We start from the raw sequence: 14,680 nt of genomic DNA, 5'->3' as shown, positions 1-14,680 counted from the left end.
GGAGCACAGGCTCCGGACGCGCAGGCTCAGCGGCCATGGCTCACGGGCCCAGCCGCTCCGCGGCATGTGGGATCTTCCCGGACCGGGGCACGAACCCGCGTCCCCTGCATCGGCAGGCGGACTCTCAACCACTGCGCCACCGGGGAAGCCCTTGTCTTTCTTATCGCAAAAAATTTGCCCCAGACCTTTCTCTTTGAAAACAAAGAGTAAGAGAGGGCTGCTCTGGCCCTCACTCACGCTCAGATTTCGAAGCCTTGCTTGCCTGGAAAGTGGACGCCAGGGTGAGCAGGCTAGGGAGCGAGCCTTTGGCGTCAGAAGGCCTAGGTGTGAAGACCGTGAGGCCTTCGGGCAAAGCACGTCCCCTGTCTCAGCCTCATTTTCTCATGCATGAGTCGGGCTAATCATGCTTTTCCAGGTATTTGCAGTTCAACAAGATAATGCCATTGTACCGCAGCCGCCCAGTGTACCCTGTGCCCTGCTGGAGCCCCGCTCCACCAAGGGCCTCCTCTCTCTGACAACGGTCCTGGGCCCCTGCTTCGACTGCAGAAATTCTCTCCCGAACGTATACCCCAAGCATTAAGTGCACTCACTCATTTCATCCTCATTACAACCTTACAGGGGGAAATGAGGTACAGAGAGGGTAAGTAATTTGTCCAAGGACACAAAGCCAGCAAGTAATGGAACCACGATGCAATCGTAGGTCATGTGGCTCAGAGCCTGGCCCTTGGCCGTGATGCCGTATGAGCTGTGTTAGCTCCAGTCCTCACAGCTCTTCAGGTGCTCTGCGGAGGGACCTGGGCGAGTTTCCTGGGGGGCGTGTCAAGGACACTAGGCTGTGTTTCCCATCCCTCCGTTCCATACATGAACCGATGATATTGTGGCACAGGGGGCTCTGAAATGCCCTTTGAGTCTTTCACCCGCCCACTGACGTCCCAGCCTTCTGGAAGGTGGGGCGCCCTTCATCTCTCTGCTCAAGAGCCCTAATCCTGAGACGTACAGACTCCTCTGCTTGTCCCAGAAGACCCCGGGGCCTTTGTTCAAACCTTCCCTAGTGTTCCAGATTTCCCAGAAGGTGCACTAGGTTTGACCACCATTTATCAACATTCTCTGTAGACAGTTATCATGGCCTCGCGCAGCTTATCTACAACGAGGACGTGTAAAGTGTTAACACCTACGTTGAAGGTCTTCGGGCCCAGTGGTTAACAATCAGGGCTGCACCTTAGAATCACGCGAGGAGAATTTACACCAGGCTGATGCCGGGTGCCCAGCCCAACCCTGACCAATTAAATTAGAACATCTAGGGGTGAGGCCCACGTGATGTTACATCACAGCCAGTTGAGGGATCAGGATGTATGTCTTCGGGTTCTCACCCGTCTTGGCCATGTCTCTGGCCCCTTTCTCCATGCCAGTCCAGTCCCGCTCCAGGAGGCTTGGCTGGTCAAGGACGAGGCTGGCGTTCTCCGGCTGGGTGTGACCTGTCAAGGCCGGTTCTCTTCCTGCTTCTCCCCCAGCCCTCACCTGCAGCTGAGCAGGAACCCACTTCAAAAGGAAGGGAGCAATTTAGAAGAGAAGTGAAAAGGCCCATCACTTATTTAGCCTGCAGCTAAATTTAGGCCTGGAGTTGAGGTGGGTCCCTGTGTCTGTTATCGGCAGGCGGACTCTCAACCACTGCGCCACCAGGGAAGCCCCTGGGTCTTATCTTTTTGGAAAGAAAACTCATTACCATCAATGTAGCAGGAGAGCATTCAAACGCAGTTTTGCCCTATTCTTTGGAGAGAGGCTGCCTTTTTCTCCAGTTCACTGTACACGCAGCTGCTCTCTCCTCTCATTTATCTCCTACAGCTGGGGATTTAGTATCTTCTGTTTTTATATAAATTTATTTATTTATTTATGACTGCATTGGGTCTTTTTTTTTAATTTAGTTTATTTTTGGCTGCATTGGGTCTTGGTTGCTGCACGCGGGCTTTCTCCATTTGCGGCGAGCGGGGGCTGCTCTTCGTTGCGGTGCGTGGGCTTCTCATGGCGGTGGCTTCTCTCATTGCAGAGCACAGGCTCTAGGCGCGGGGGCTTCAGTAGTTGTGGCTCGTGGGCTCAGTAGTTGTGGCTCGCGGGCTCTGGAGTGCAGGCTCAGTAGTTGTGGTGCACGGGCTTAGTTGCTCCGCGGCATGTGGGATCTTCCCGGACCAGGGCTCGAACCCGTGCCCCCTGCACTGGCAGGTGGATTCTTAACCACTGTGCCACCAGGGAAGCCCAGTATCTCTTCTTAATAACTCCAAACTCATAAACAGAAGATGGCTTTGAAAACGGGAGAATAGGAAAATAGAGTACTGGGCACTCACGGGCGTAAGAGGAAGAAGAGGAGGCTTCCTGTTTGAGGATCCGTCCTTGGGATTTTCTCTTCACCGCCAGAGGGAACCGTGAGAAGCGGGGCTTGGTTTCCTATTGTTCTGATGAATGCAGAGTCCTGACTCGGAGACTCACGCTGCAAACTTGGAGAACAACAGCTCCCAGCTGAGAGCTGGGGAATGAGGCGCATCAAACTGTGAGGAGTGAAATGAAGAACCGCTCGGATTCTGATGCTGGAGGTAAATCCCTGGAGGTGGGGTCTCGTGCCCAGTGGTTGTCGGAGTTCTGGACGGGTGCCTCAGGCTCAAGAAGCGGGTTTCAGAAACCAAAGCCCTGGACAAAGGTCAGGGGGTGAGAGAAGCTGAAGGGTGTGAGATTCCCCAGCCCTGGAGGGGCTCTGGGGGTGGGGGGATCCTGATGCATAGCTAACCAAGCCCGGGAGGCGGGTTTCACTCTCCGACAGGGGCCCCTCAGCCTGGCTAACGGAACTGTGTTGTCTGGGCCAGCAGCCTGCTTGTTGCCGAGGCAGCGAGGTTTATGAGAACGCGCCGGATGGGGTCAGGGATCTGGGTTTGAGAGCCTACCTTGGCTAATTTATGACCCTGGCAGCGTCACTCCTTGGCTTTCTCTGTATCTGTTTCCTGTCTACACCTCTCCGCTGCTGTGAGGCTCAGATTCATTGGGGAGCTCTTCCTCCGGGGCCTGGGGGCTGGGAGGGGGGTCAGGATGAGGCGCCCGGCTGGAGCCTGTGAAAGCCGTGCAGAAGGTCCGTCTCTGGCCGGGTGCGTCTGCACAGGTGCGGCCGGGGAGTAGCCTCTGGTGCTCTCTCTGGCACTCGAGTAGCCAGCGCTCCCCACTGCAGCTGAGTTAGGCTGAGGATTTAAATAGGCGTTCGACTGCCTGAGGGTGGCGGCCTCGGCTCCTGCCCCTTCAAGTTGCCCGTCCTGTGGCAGAGCTGCAGGCCAGAGGCTGAGTGGCCCAGGCTCGGGAGCCAAAGCCACCCTGTTCCTGGGAAAGAAGTGCCACCCAAACCCTGCCCGTTTCTCTCTTAGGAAAGAGACTGACTTTCTTATCTGGGTCCTTGAAGTTCACGTCTACACCACCAGCTACGTCTCAGTGTCCTCCGTGCCGTGCCTCCGTCCTTCAGCTCCCTGTGTCCAAGTTAGTCCTATTTACAGCTTACTTCTTCCCAGGAGATGGGAGAAGGCCTCCTCCTGTCATTTGCTCCATTTGCTTGTAGCCCATTTTTTGAAAACAATTTTATTGGAGTCCAGTTGATTTACAATGTGGTGTTAGTTTCAGGTGTACAGCAAAGTGACTCAGTTATACAGATAGGCACTCTTTTTTTTTTTTTTTTTTGATTCTTTTCCCCTACAGGCCATTACAGAGTATTGAGTAGAGTTACAGAGTATTGAGTAGAGTTCCCTGTGCTATACAGCAGGTTCTTATTAGTTATCTATTATATGTACAGTCGTGTGTATATGTCAATCCCAGTGTCACAATTTATCCCCCCCCATCCCCTGGTTTGTAGCCCATTTCTAACAACTCCTTTGTTTTAAATGGAAGAAGACGTTTTGCTCTTCACTAGTACTGGCAATAAAAATAATAGAAGGTACTATTTATTGAGCACTTATATGTGTGCAATTTCTCTTAGATGCATTAACAGTTATCCACAAACCACTCCAGTGAGGAAAGTGATATTATTCTCCGTTTATATATGAGAAAACCAACTCGGAGGGGTGAAATGACTTGCCTAAGGTCTCCGTACGAGGGAGGGTCAGGATTCGAACTCACATCAACCTGATTCCAAAGCTCAACTTTTGCACGACACCGTACTTCTTGAGAATTCTGGCTTTCTGTGCCCGGCTGATAGTCTCAACAGCCATGCACTTTGATAAAAGGGGTCGACCACGGCCAGAGGGTCAGGAACCAAATGTCTCCTCGTGTAAAGAGATGATCCAAAATGTATCCAGGCTCTGTTAGGCAAAAGAGAAATTCTCTGAATGTTTTCATGTTAACTTCCTATTAAAGCAAAAGTTTTTATCATCCTGCCCTAGAGAAGGGATGTTCCCATTTAGAAAAGAAAAAAAAAAGACCTTCTAATTCCAGGTAACCCCGCACAGTTGGGAGAAAGCCCAGCTTTCCCACACTTAACTTCGGTCAGAGCTCCATCCGTGTGCCACCCTTTATCTTTCAAACTCTCTCTGGATAGCAGGTGGGAAGAGACTGGCCCCTTTGTGAGGGAGCAGGAAATCAGAGACGTGGACTGGAGGGACCCTTGGAGGTAGGTCGCCTGGTCTCGCTTCCCACCCGCCCTGTCGGGACTCCCTGCTCCAGTGCGTCTGGCAGGTCCTCCAGCTTCTGCCTGAAGGTTGTCTCACAGAGCAGCTTGTCCCCGGGGTGGCACTGTTAGCTGTTTAAAAGTTCCATCTTTTGTGAGCTGCGATACCTCCTCCCAGCCGTGGGCAGCTGCTGCGGTCCACGGGCTGCCCGGGCGTTTCCGGTTTGTGGGGGACCCCTGCAATGGCGCTCACTTGAACATCACTGAGCCCATCCTCTCCCTCATCACCTTCACCCACAACGTGTTGGGCCAAGTCCCTGAATGTTGTTGAAGCTGCCTTTCTACTGCAGCAGACACAGAGACCCCATCCTCACCTGGTCCCCACCCTGTTCTGCCTGGTCTCCTTACCTGCAGTCTCTCTACTCCAGGGCCCCTCCCTACAAGCACCAGAACTATCTTCCTAAACTTATCTGATCTTGTCCTCCCCCAGCTGAAAGCCCTCCAGTGGCTCTCCGTGGTCTACAAGAGAAGCTCCTTAGCGATATAATCAAAGCCTTTATGTCCTGTTTGGATTAGTGGCTATTTTTTATGTAACTTGCAACATCCTTTATAGGTGTATCGTCACAGTAACCTCATTGCTGGATATTATTATTTTTAATGCACTTTATAGAGCACAGTGAGGCTCACAGGTTAAACAGTATCTGCAAATCACATAGTCAGGAGGTGGGAGATCTGAGATCTGAACGTTGTGGTCTCTGAGGCTCAAACCTCTATTCCATGTCCCAAGCAGTGTGTGGGTGTGTGTGTGTGTGTGTGTGTGTGTGTGTGTTTTAATTGTGGTAAAAAACATACCATAAAATTTACCATCTTAACAGTTTCTACGAGTACAGTTCAGTAGTGTTAAGTATATTCACGTTGTTGTGCAACTAATCTCCAGACCTTTTCTATCTCGCAGAACTGAAATTCTACACCCATTAAACAACTCCCCATGTCCCCTCTGCCCCAGTTTAAGCATCCTTAGCAGACAGGTGGACCGTGCTCTTCCCTGGTTTGAGTCCTGGGGGAGGATCTCCTGCTTTGTAATTCCTGGTTTATTCGAGTAAATCCCGGGGGTGGGGTGGGGCTTAGGCATCTTTGCTCATCCTGCCGATACCATCTTCCCTGGGACAACGCATCATCTCCCTTCGTGCTGACAAGTCTGAGGTGCACGAGTCCCTCACTTCTTAGCAACAGTCGCTGAGTCCTCTGCCTGCCGGTTTCGCTTCCAGGTCCCACAGATGGGCCTTCTCCACGTGGCAGCGTTCATGGGCTTCATGTCTGGGCCACCCAAGAGGAAAGGGAGCCTTCCCTGCCCCTCCCACCGACAGGTAGATCCCGGGGACAGGCTCCGGTGGGTCAGCGCTGCAGGGAGCGGGCTCTGTTGCCAGCAGAAGCAGAAGAGGCACTGGGGGCCTGGGGCTTGGCAGCCGCCCTTGTTCAGGTCTCTAGAGGCGACCGGGCACAGGTATCTGGGCGCCTCGAGAGGGGGACCGGGAGGTCTGTGCAGCAGAGACACAATTTCTTCCAGCTGGGATGTTCGCTGAGTGGCAGTGCAGACGGAAGGACAGACCGGGGAGCAGCTACTAGGTGGGTCACCCCAGGCAGGAGCATTCGTGTGTGCCTGTTGCTGGCATTAGGTGGCCTCTCTCACCCCGTGACCTCTCTCACTTTTAGACTTGCTGAAAGGGACAGAGAAGCAACCCCACTCCCTTGGCCTTGTCATTCCTTCAGGAGCACCTGCAGGAGTTGCCATGGCGACGGGATCCCGCAGCCCTGCTCTTCTGGGGCCCGGGCTTATTAGCTCCTCGCTGCCTCTTAACCGTGAGCTCTGGGGCCCAGAGAGTTTGCTAGAAAAGGGCAATTGCTGCAGAAGTTCAGGACTCGTGGTCCCAGAGGCGGCCTGCTGCCGGCCTGTCCCAGGGGATGGAGGTTACCAGGATCAGTGCCGTTGCTCAGGCTCTCAGCTCACGGGACGGCCTTGCAGGGCGGGGGCGGCAAGGTCCTGACAGGCTCCCGGCTTCCCGCCGCCGGGGGTGCGGAGTGGGGGGCTGTGCACCAGGAATGGGATCGTCCCCATTCTTCTTCCTCAGAGCTTACGCGGCACATCCCCGGCCTTGGCTTCTCAGAACAGCGGTGCGAGGTAGATACGGTTATCCTCATTTTACAGGTGAGGGAACAGGTGAAGACAGGTTAAGTGACATCCCAGGGGCGCCCTGCATGTGAGCAGCAGAGGTACGAATGGGACCTGGCTGTTGTCCCTCCAGACCCATCCCGCATTCCATCAAGTTCCTCTGACCTCCCCTCCTCCAATCCTCAGGTGACACTTGCAGACCAGGTCTTATCTCAAGGAGCAAAAATGGGCTTTCGATGCAGCGCTCTATGAAATATTTAGATATTTCGCTTCTGGTGGGAAGAAAGGACAGCTATGTTTCATGGTGCTTAGTATCGTCAGACCGTGGGAGGGGAATTCTGGGTGGTGATGAAGTGGTCCAGGAAGCAGAGGTAGGTCACGGGGTTGTGCTATGAAGATGCTGAGAACAGGCGCCCGGAGCTGGGGGGCTCCTGGAGCTGTGTGGGGTTGTTTGTCTGGTTTAGAAGGTCAAGGATGAGGCTTCTGCCTAAGGTGTATTATAATTCTACACTCTACGTAGTGGGTAGAATCTTTCTTCAGTTAATAGATTAAGCAAAGTCACCTGTTGGGTCTTGAGGCCATGGTGATTTGGACTTGGAATTGATCTCTTATTATCACCTGGTCCTGGGTTAATGGCTGTGGGAAATACGGAGCTGAACATGATGTGACTTTGGCCTCAGACAGCTTACACTCCAGGAGGAGCGGTGCCTTAGGAAGTGATTTCCTGGGATGGGCACACATTAGAACAAAGGTGTTAACTTGGAGATCTGCTCATCCCTGGGGTTGCATGGCTGGGCTTCAGGGGGATCCAAGAAATCCCTGAAGTTGCATGGAAAATTGTGCACTGTGTGAGAGAGAGAGAGAGAGAGAGAGAGACAGAGACAGAGACAGAGACAGAGACAGAGAGACAGAGAGATATGGGGGGAGGATGCCCATGGCTTTCTCTGGATTCTCAGAAATCCAGAAAGGTTAAGAGACACTGAATAAGAACCTTATTGAGGGTGACATAAGTGGCTGGATTCAAGACACAAAGCTCGTTATAAATTATGTTCTGTAGAGTCTGTGCACAGTGCTGATACTGTGCGAAGAAAGACAGCCACAGCAGTCAGTGGACTTGAACTCCATTCCACAGGCCAGGTTAGCTTCACACACAGACAACCACACACCTGTGCCCGGTGACCTGTCCCCCTGCCCGGTCGGAGAGGCCCCATCCCCCCACCTACTGCAGGAAGAGGTCTGGGAAGCGGGGTGCAGGCCCGCGCACAAGTATTGTTCTGGTTACTGCGCAAACAGTGCCATCTTTCTCAGCATCGCTGCCCTCCCACAGAGAACAGCCTTCTCTTAGCTCAGCTGGCTCAGCTCAAGGAAACAAAAAGAACTCAGAAGGCAACAGATTTGGGGCCGGAAACCGTTGCTTTTTATGCTTGTTAAGCGTCTAATGAGATTCAGAATAAAACCCACCACTGTGAAAGAAACTATGAAATAAAAGGAGCTTTTGGGCTTCCCTGGTGGCGCAGTGGTTGCGCGTCCGCCTGCCGATGCAGGGGAACCGTGTTCGCGCTCCGGTCCGGGAGGATCCCGCGTGCCGCGGAGCGGCTGGGCCCGTGAGCCATGGCCAATGAGCCTGCGCGTCCGGAGCCTGTGCTCCGCAACGGGAGAGGCCACAACGGTGAGAGGCCCGCATACCGCAAAAAAAAAAAAAAAAAGCAGCTTTTATTACCCTGGGTTCTGCCTCGTTCGAGACACTTACCTTTCCCTTGTGAAACATAAACCTCCTGTGTGCCGTGGCACCAAGAAACGCCCGGCGATGAGTTGTCGATTTCTCCTCCTAGACCATCTGGGCCACCAAGCCGGAATCTGTAGGAATGTTTACACGGTGGAAAGGGAACAGAGAAACAGGCTGAAACTTTTTCAACAGTTTTATGCATGCATGGCAATTACTTCTGCAGGAAGAAGGAAGATTCACTACGTCTAGAAATGCAGAGCCTTGCGAATACTGTGCCGTAAAGCCCAGCATCCGGAGCACGGCCCGGCTTGAGGCGCGTAAATCTGCTTTCCAGAGCCCTGGCACGTCACCTGCTCCCAGATTCGGAAAAGGGGGTCCACCTCCCCTGGAAGCCGTGGGGTATGGCACCGGGTCCCTGGGGAAATGGGACTGTGTGGGGAGGGAGGGAGGCGTCCTCAGTTGCCAGGGTCCTGGTCTTGGGAACCTCCCACCGAAGTGGATTATATGGGGACCAGCCTCTCACTGAAGTCCTGGGAGCACACCCTCTTTCCCAGTACATGACCTGTCAGGCCTTCTGGCAGGTGAGTCCTTACTGCCGTGAAGGAAAAGAGAAGCTCTTGTCAGAGACAAAGGGGAAAGGGACTAACAGACATTTATTGAGCCGCTACTATGTGCCAGTCAAGCTTTTAGGCACTTGACATAAGAACTTAAATTCCTCTGGGAGGTGGAGATTTTCATCCTTATTTATAGATGGAAAATGGAATCTCAGAGAGACTGAGTGCTTCCCCAAAGACGTTCAGGTCGATAAGTGACAGAGCCCAAAAGCTAACTCTTTTTTGCTATATGGTGTTCTAATATTTTGGAAATTTAACTACAGTGCAGCTGCAAATTTGTAATCACTTAAGGCACTGGAAAGGGTCTGAGGAATCACCCAATTCAACCATCTTCTTAGTGTGGGGATCCCTTAGAGTTAACGGAGCAGCCTCTGCTGACATGTTTTCCCAGCTCCATCACTGGTTAGACTGGGTCACTGGAAAATTCACCAGGTCTGCTACCCTCCTGGGGTCCATGGCTGAAGTGCTAGAACCCGAGGGAACCGGCAGTAATAAATGCAAGGTCAGCTCGGTGACTCAGCTCTGGGGGCTTTTAGGTCAAGAGGATCCTGTGTTGGGACAGGGCTGGGCCCAGGTCCCAGTCACAGGAGAGATGGAAGTTTGCTGAGTAGAGTAGCTGCTCAACAAATCCTCCCTGATGGAATCATACAAGGAAGTGGAAGACACACGGCAAGTGAGAATGAAATGTAGTCATGCTCCTCAGACCCCAGAAACAAGCTTTCCAGCAGGAGCTGTCTGCAGAGCTCTGCGGCGAGCTGCCAGAAGTCCCAGCTGAGAAGCAGCCCCCAAACCACTGTGCCTCTGAAGCCCCTCTGAGGGGAAAAGGAGGAAAGCAACCCTGTCTAGCTGCAATGTCTTTCTCCCCACGGAGCCCCTGTGAACAGCCTGGCGACCTTGCTCCAAGCCCAGCAGTGAGCTAGGGCTATAATGTCATGAAACTCATTTCCATCTGTCAACTTCTTTAATTAGGTGGGGAATTTCATCAACAGTCTGTGGACCTAGAGAGTACCCAGTCCATCATGTTTCAAACTTGGAGTAAAACCAAAATAAAAATATGCCAACTTGCAAGCTGGTAGACCAACCCAGCCTGGATGCTTTAAAATCATCGCGACTGAACGAGGAGTCTGAGCAATAACCTGTGCACCGCGTGCCAGAGCTGGTGCGATATGCTCACGGCACTTTACTTCTATCCAGGCTTCAGAGTGCCAGCATCAAATCCTGCCGTCTGCACGAAATGCTACCAGCCTCAAGAGTCCTTTATTTTCCAAACTCCTAAAATGCTAACACACATTAGTAGAGCATTTTTTTTAGTTTACACAATGCTTTTATGGACATCCTCTTGTTTAATTTATGACTTACAACCTCTCTGTAACTCGTAACCTCACTATAAAGAATTATCCTCACTTTATGTAGAGGGCGGGCAAGAGTTAGAGAGGTAAAATGCATTTCCCAAGGTCACACAGGTGGTGCCTGGCCAATAAATCCTTGCATTTGGGTCTTCTCACTTTAGGTCCCAACACTATACCTCTAGAGCAATGCTGGCCGGTGTTATTGTGAATGTTAGTTGAATACCTCTAGTGATGGGGAGCTCACTCTCAGAGAATCTCATTGCGCTGTTGAACAGCTCTGATTGAAAGTGGAGGCAAATCTGCCTCCATACAAAACCCACTCATGGGACCTGCAGGAGCAACGCAGGGCTTGTCTGCTCTCCCACAGACAGCCTTACAGCCCCACCATGAACGGCACCTCAGACTACAGCACGCGGCTCATCCTTCCTCGTCTTGCTAGAAAAAAGAAAGGATTTTATCAAGGGTTTTGCTCAAACAAGCTAAACTCTGTCCATAACACATTTCTAAGGTGAGCTGGGCAGCATTGGTATCACTGATCAAACCCCCACACCGTCTGCCTGATCCCCATTGATCGATTTCTGCCAGCAATTGATGTCGAGCTAACGGGGCTGCAGTTTCTGAATTTTTGCCTGCCGCACTTTTGGAAGTTATTCTCCATTCTTTTCTTACCTCAGGTGGCTCTGAAAGCCCTGGCAATTTCCTTCAGCCTCTTGGAGCGTAAACTGCGTGAGCCTAGAAACTACCCTTGCACCATCTGGCTCTCATGTATTCTCTCCTGTCTTGCCGTGGATCTCGACCCCGCCTTCTGTCTGTCTACCTTTGCCGCTGTAGAGACGGTTCTCCTTGGAGAAGTTGTAAACTGGAAAAGTTAGACCTTGAACCCAGACCTCTCTGACTCGGGTTCCATTGTTCTTGCCCTGTACCATGTGCATGCCCTCTGAGCTCCCACCTCCCCGCTCAGCTACTCACCCCTGGGTGAAGAAAGCCCCATCTTCATTTTATAGACAGTTGACGGTAAGTCCCACACTGGGCCATGAGCATTGAACTTGGTGGGCTTCGCTCTAAGAAAATCTGTGCCCCAGGCCCCCCCTCCAGTGATGCCCCAATGAATAGGCTTGCAAACTTAGGGTTAAAGTTTGTGACTCTGACCTTATGGTTAGCCCTAAAGGACCTGAGGCTTGGTAAGTCAGGAAGGCTTCCTGGAGCAGGTGATGTTTGGGGCAAACTGTAACTTGCTGACCAGGATCCATCCAGGCTAATGGCCACCCAGCTACAAACCTTAATGCTAGTCATCCGTGCTCAAAAAACTGGATTGATGGGCAGCAAAGATTTGGGTCTAAGATGGTTTTCTCTTTCTTAAAATGGGAGAATAAACAATGGAATCTCCCTTAGTCATTGTATCTGGTTGCTGTGAATTTAGGTAAAGAAATAAATCTCTAAGCTGTGAATTTAGATAAAGAAATAAATCTCTAAGCTGTGAATTTAGATAAAGAAATACATCTCAAATGTCTAGGCTACAGGTTCTATTTTGTAAAATTCCATCTTTTCTTTATATTTGTCACCACTTGTGATGAAGCCAGGATTTCATACTTCTTTTGATCTAGTCAATGCTGGAGTCAGGCCTGAGCTGAGACCTCAACCACTGCCCTGTGTGGAACTGCAGGGGCTGGGCTTAGCTTTCAAGTAGGCAACTTGCTGGAGAGGAATTCCTTCCATTTATGATGACAGGCTCGGGGGCCTGGGATAATCCTGTCTAGCTTTCAAGGCTCAGGTCGGGTCCCCTCGTCCAGTAAGCCCCCAGCGATCGCTGGAGCCGCCCTCAGTCCTGTGCCTTTCGGGCACTGCCCTCGGCCTGCAGTCACCTCTTTGTCTTGTTCTCCAGAACTGAGGTCACGCTTTACATCCTCCTGGGAGCGTCTAGGGACACCCACCTCTGCCGACTGGGTTTAGGGCCCTGCTCCTCACCTTTGTCCAACCGGTTTTTGTTGCAGGGACCCTGGTTATCAGCTCTCTGTCCCCCACTAACTGGAGCCGCAGCAGCAGCAGGGCCTGGGCCTGACTGTCCCTGGGCCTCCAGCACACGGCATCGCGTGGGAGCGGCTGCTGTGCCTCGAGGTCTCTGGCCGTGCTCAAGGTCAGTGCTCAGCTGCTTTCTGGCTGTCCCATGTGTCAGTCTCCACCCACAGCTGGATCCCAGGGCCTCAGAGAGCAGTCGGAGGGCTCTCAGCATCCCTCCTGCCCTGGGCCCAGAGCTGGGTACCAGGAGGAGCTCATTTCTTAGACTGCCTATTTCGAGTCTGGAAACATACACCTTCACCTCTGCCTTCTTTCATTCTTTTTCAAAATCGGTATTTAGACTAGCTTCGGGCCCCGGGTGAAACCTGCCAGGTTTCTCCTGATCTGAGCCTGCTGTCTTATGTTCAAACTCAACAGGAGAGCCGGGCAGTGTATTGGTTGCTCCTCATTCCCTCGTGAAGTGATGCGATAATTATGTCTCTCAAGGCCCCCCGCAACCTCGTCACGTTTGGGGGCTGCGGGAACCGGGGGTGCTGAGCGCAGGTGGGCTCAGAGCTGCCTCTGCCCAGCGGTAAGGGGGCAAATATCTTAAAGACGTTCTGCCCGAGGCTTTGATCAGTCACGGGCTAGGGTTGGAAGGGGCCTTTGCCATCCAGCATTCTCTCTCCAAGCAGATTTTCTGAAAGACAGCGTGGTCAGCCCCAGGGGAACATCTGTGCAGGGGCCGGGCTGCAAAGCCTTCATTCTGAGCGGCGCCTCCCTTTTCTGGAGTGCACACCTGTCTCCCAGTGACTTCTCCTCGCCTGCCACCTCTGCCCTCCAGGGTGACCCAGGGCAGGTGGTTTCCCTGTGCTCGGAGGACTGGTCTTTAGGCGCTTGGGCACGCTTCCCTGGGAGGCTCCTGGGTTCCTAATGCGTAGAACAAGGGATGGTCCTGAGCGCCTCGGCAGGTCAGGCGCTGGAGGGACAGATAGACCCTCCCCGGCCTAGAAGAGCCGCAGGGGCAGGCAGCCAGCTGGACTGCACATCGGGGGAAGCAGGCTCCTCAGTGGAGGGCACGCCGAGTCGCCTCCCCTCCTCTGCGGCTTCCCAGCCCTGCTGTCCCCCTGAGCACCGTGTAGGGGGCACCCTCACCCTCTCCGCCCCCTCGTCTCGGGGCTTCGGACACCACGCGGGGCCGCCTGCTGGGCCTGGCCCACAGGGAGGGGGCAGCCCTGCCCATCTGCTCTGCCGCACGGCTCTGCGCTCTGTGAGGTGCTCCCGGTATCCCCACCGCCCGGGCTCTCGCTGCGTCCCGGGCTCTGGTGGGCTTGGTGGGTGCGTTCTCACTGAGAGGGCGGGGGCGTCACTCCCCTGCCCTTTGATCCCCACCGCCACGTCTCAGGCCCTTGTGGGGAGCAGCTCCCAGGCCGCATCCGCCATCCATTTCTGACTGCGGATGCTGAGCTTTGATCGAGTTATCTTTTTAAACGACCCGTATCAGGATTCTGCCTTCTGCCGTGTGTCATCCCAAAGGTCTCCCCGGTCTTACAGAAGACGGGCATCACGTTTTATTCTGAAATGAACCTGCCCTCTATCATTACACTTGAATAGATGTTATGTTTAGCCCTTTAAGTGCTTCCTATGTTTTAGGCAGGGTTTTAAGTACCCGTTTAACTCTCACCACCACTCTACGACACAGGTGCCGTTATTATTCCATTGCACTGATGGAGAGTTTGAGGCACAGGGCATTGAAGGTCACACAGCTAGGGGGTGGAGAAACTGAGATCCAGACGGGGCAGGCTGGTTCCTGAGTTTGAGAGCCTAACCTTGACTTTCTAGCGATCCAAGGCAGCAAGGACGTTTGTCTGTTTTATCCATTCCAGTACCTAAAACAGTATCTAGTTCATCGTAGGTATTCAATGAATATCTGTTGAATGGGCAACTAGACGACTGAATAAATGAACAATTGGTGTCTCCAACGCGGGGACTTTCACAGGAAGTGTTCAGCTTCTGTTTAGATCACCGGTCCTCGAACTTCAGGTGCATCAGAGTCCCCCGGAGGGCCTGGTGAGAGCCAGAAGGCCGCCCCACTCCTCAGAACCTCGATCCGGTAGGTCAACCCTGAGATGTGCATTTCTAAAAGTTGCCAGGTACTGCTGATGCTACACGTGGGGGGACCCCACTTTGAGAAGCACT

General features: G+C 52.9%; 1 long non-coding RNA gene across 1 annotated transcript in view; it reads left to right on the top strand.

Moving 5' to 3' along the window:
* LOC114487382 (uncharacterized) overlaps positions 1 to 14,680 on the top strand; it is a 65,049-nt gene that overhangs the window by 6,928 nt on the left and 43,441 nt on the right. The window contains exons 2-4 of the long non-coding RNA XR_003682435.2: positions 8,747 to 8,922; positions 11,161 to 11,500; positions 12,478 to 12,620. This is a non-coding gene — a long non-coding RNA (uncharacterized lncRNA). The remainder of the gene's footprint in view (positions 1 to 8,746; positions 8,923 to 11,160; positions 11,501 to 12,477; positions 12,621 to 14,680) is intronic.

Source organism: Physeter macrocephalus, chromosome 12 (assembly GCF_002837175.3).
Source record: "Physeter macrocephalus isolate SW-GA chromosome 12, ASM283717v5, whole genome shotgun sequence".
In the NCBI taxonomy this organism is placed as follows: domain Eukaryota; kingdom Metazoa; phylum Chordata; class Mammalia; order Artiodactyla; family Physeteridae; genus Physeter; species Physeter macrocephalus.
The sequence above is the reverse complement of the archived record's forward strand: the minus strand, read 5'-3'. Positions and strand labels throughout refer to the sequence as shown.